This window comes from Coregonus lavaretus, assembly GCF_964263955.1.
Source record: "Coregonus lavaretus genome assembly, chromosome: 23".
NCBI classification, from domain to species: Eukaryota; Metazoa; Chordata; class Actinopteri; order Salmoniformes; family Salmonidae; genus Coregonus; species Coregonus lavaretus.
Genome location: NC_140010.1, coordinates 8462946 through 8467033, shown reverse-complemented (window position 1 = coordinate 8467033; position 4088 = coordinate 8462946).

Sequence of the window (4088 nt, the reverse complement as noted above, 5' to 3'; positions counted from 1 at the left end):
CATCATTTAAGCTGGTAGCTTTTACTGTCCCTGACACTGTCAGGCTTTAGGACGTGTGACTGACTGGATTACCTTGAACCCTACAGCACACTTATTCTCTAGCCCTGTTAATACCTGGTGCTAACATGCATCTTTTGTCCTGATCCTGTCCACATTCTGATTGCGCCCACATTTTCAGATATGCATCTACACATGGTATTAAAATGTCTCTTATATCCCTCCACTGTGTCCGCGTTGTGAACAGATTTCCTGATCCCTCCCTGTATGCTAATTATTTGACAGATATTCTTTCTAAATAATATTAATCTATTTCTTTTAAGACACATTGTTGTCATAAGTCAATGGTGCAACCTGTCAATGATTTTAGAATGTGGGATACTGATGATTTAAATGGTTTCCCTGTCCAGATCCGTCTACACTTCTAGGATATCCAGACACGATGCGTGTCTGACTACCGTCAAAGGTGGTCAGGGAGATCTGATCACAATGAGATCATAATGTGTATTTATATCGTCTACACCTGTCTACAAATATGGGAACAATCAGGATTTGGACACAATCAGGACAAAGGCCGCATGTTAACACCAGATGTAAATGAGGCTTCTGTGTGTCACAGGTCAGGAGGTGAGTTACCGTGGATGAGCACGGCAGGGTGCTCCAACTCCCGTTCTGGAGAGCTATACTACTGGGTTTGTCCTCGTAATGCACATCTCAGGAACAGTGAAAGTGAGGGAACGGATGGTTGTTGGGAGAGAGGGGTGGGAACAGTGAATGAGAGGAGGAGAGAATGACAGATTTAGGGAAGGAGAGAATGGTGCATTTAGGAAGTAAGGGAAGAGTGGATTTAGGGAGAAAGGGATGAGAGGAGTGCAGTAGAGGATTGAGATTATGGGATTATGGTGTGCCTTGGCTAGGACAGTACAGTGGAGATTAGGATTATGACAGGGTGTGTTGCTGCAGGATTTTAGGAGTTTCTAATGACATAACAACAATCACAATAGGCATCATCACACCATAGCAGATGGCAGTTTGCTATTACTTAATCTCTAAACCAAAGACTTTCTCTTTCACCAACAGCATAAGAACCAACGTATCAATAGCATTCAGTAAGACTTTCAAATCAAATTAAATGTTATTTTATTTGTCACATGCTTCGTAAACAACAGGTGTAGACTAACAGTGAAATGCTAACTTATGGGTCCTTTTCCAAATACGCAGAGTTAAAGATAAAAGATACATATATTTAAAAAAAGATATATGCAGTACCAGTCAAAAGTTTGGACACACCTACTCACCTAAAGGGTTTTTCTTTATTTTTACTATTTTCTACATTGTAGAATAATAGTGATGACATCAAAACTATAAAATAACACATATGGAATCATGTAGTAACCAAAAAAGTGTTAAACAAATCAAAATATATTTTATATTTGAGATTCTTTGAAGTAGCCACCCTTTGCCTTCATGACAGCTTTGCACACTCTTGGCATTCTCTCAACCAGCTTCATGAGGAATGCTTTTCCAACAGTCTTGAAGGAGTAGAAGCTGTTCAGGGTCCTGTTGGTTCCAGACTTGCACTGATACCACTTGCTGTGTGGCAGCAGAGAGAACAGTCTATGGCAGGGATCATCAACTACATTCAGCTGCGGGCAAATTTTTTCTGGAGCGGATGTTCGGGGGGCCGGAACATAATTACAAATCATTTGTAGACTGCAAATTGACCGCAAGAAGCCCAAACAAATGTTTGACTAAAACATAATAATTTAAAACCTTGCTTACATTTGTATACGATCAGATGTGTCTTTCTATTATGTGTGGGAATACTTGGGAACAGATTTCCAAAATTTTAAATCACTTGGAGCTGAATTCCTAGTGTTTTTACAGTCGTATATGTCAAACAATGAAAACTTAGGCTCCGAACATTTGGGAAGCCAAATAAAACCACCCGAGAGCCAAATTCAGCCCGGGACCCGCCGTTTGGGGAACCGTGGTCTATGGCTTTGGTGGGTGGAGTCTTTGAATGTTTGGGGAGCATTCCTCTGAGGTCCTGGATGGCAGGGAGCTTGGCCCCAGTGATGTACTGGGCCGTACTCATCACCCTCTGTAGTGCCTTGTGATCTGTAAAGTATGTAACAATGTGTCAAGCAGATTACACATTTTCTTTGCTATTTCCGAAACGTAATAGTTTATCGAATCCCATTGTGACCCGAGGGGGGGGGACACTATTTGGCATGACAGGCCAATGACAAATCTTTTCAGCCTCCTGAGTGGGAAGAGGCGCTGTTGTGCTCGCCCCTCTGTTTCCTGTAGTCCACTGTTTCCTGTAGTCCACGATCAACTCCTTTGTCTTGCTGACTTTGAGGGAGAGGTTGTTACAGTGAGGGACAAAAGGTATTTGATCCCCTGCTGATTTTGTATGTTTGCCCACTGACAAAGACATGATCAGTCTATAATTTTAATGGTAGGTTTATTTGAACAATGAGAGACAGAATAACAACAAAAAAATCCAGAAAAATGCATGTCAAAAATGTTATAAATTGATTTGCATTTTAATGAGGGAAATAAGTATTTGACCCCTCTGCAAAACTTGACTTAGTACTTGGTGGCAAAACCCTTGTTGGCAATCACAGAGGTCAGACGTTTCTTGTAGTTGGCCACCAGGTTTGCACACATCTCAGGAGGGATTTTGTTCCACTCCTCTTTGCAGATCTTCTCCAAGTCATTAAGGTTTCGAGGCTGACGTTTGGCAACTCGAACCTTCAGCTCCCTCCACAGATTTTCTATGGGATTAAGGTGTGGAGACTGGCTAGGCCACTCCAGGACCTTAATGTGCTTATTCTTGAGCCACTCCGTTTTTGCCTTGACCGTGTGTTTTGGGTCATTGTCATGCTGGAATACCCATCCACGACCCATTTTCAATGCCCTGGCTGAGGGAAGGAGGTTCTCACCCAAGATTTGACGGTACATGGCCCCGTCCATCATCCCTTTGATGCGGTGAAGTTGTCCTGTCCCCTTAGCAGAAAAACACCCCCAAAGCATAATGTTTCCACCTCCATGTTTGACGGTGGGGATGGTGTTCTTGTGGTCATAGGCAACATTCCTCCTCCTCCAAACACGGCGAGTTGAGTTGATGCCAAAGAGCTCGATTTTTGTCTCATCTGACCACAACACTTCCACCCAGTTCTCCACTGAATCATTCAGATGTTCATTGGCAAACTTCAGACGGCCCTGTATATGTGCTTTCTTGAGCAGGGGGACCTTGCGGGCGCTGCAGGATTTCAGTCCTTCACGGCGTAGTGTGTTACCAATTGTTTTCTTGGTGACTATGGTCCCAGCTGCCTTGAGATCATTGACAAGATCCTCCCATGTAGTTCTGGGCTGATTCCTCACCGTTCTCATGATCATTGCAACTCCACGAGGTGAGATCTTGCATGGAGCCCCAGGCCGAGGGAGATTGACAGTTATTTTGTGTTTCTTCCATTTGCGAATAATCGCACCAACTGTTGTCACCTTCTGCTGCTTGGCGATGGTCTTGTAGCCCATTCCAGCCTTGTGTAGGTCTACAATCTTGTCCCTGACATCCTTGGAGAGCTCTTTGGTCTTGGCCATGGTGGAGAGTTTGGAATCTGATTGATTGATTGCTTCTGTGGACAGGTGTCTACTTATTTCCCTCATTAAAATGCAAATCAATTTATAACATTTTTAACATGCGTTTTTCTGGATTTTTTTGTTGTTATTCTGTCTCTCACTGTTCAAATAAACCTACCATTAAAATTATAGACTGATCATTTCTTTGTCAGTGGGCAAACGTACAAAATCAGCAGGGAATCAAATACTTTTTTCCCTCACTGTATCCTGGCACCACACTGCCAGGTTTCTGACCTCCTCCCTATAGGCTGCTTACAACAATACTAATATGCAGTTTTTATATTTGCAAAGACACAAATGATGCAATATCTAAGTAATGTTGATATTCTGTATCAGCTGTGAATAAATGTATGGTCGTACATCTATCTTGATATCTCTGAATGTCATTTCTCTGTTTCATTCCTCCCTCTCTCTCTCTCCCCTCTCTCTCTCAATTCAAT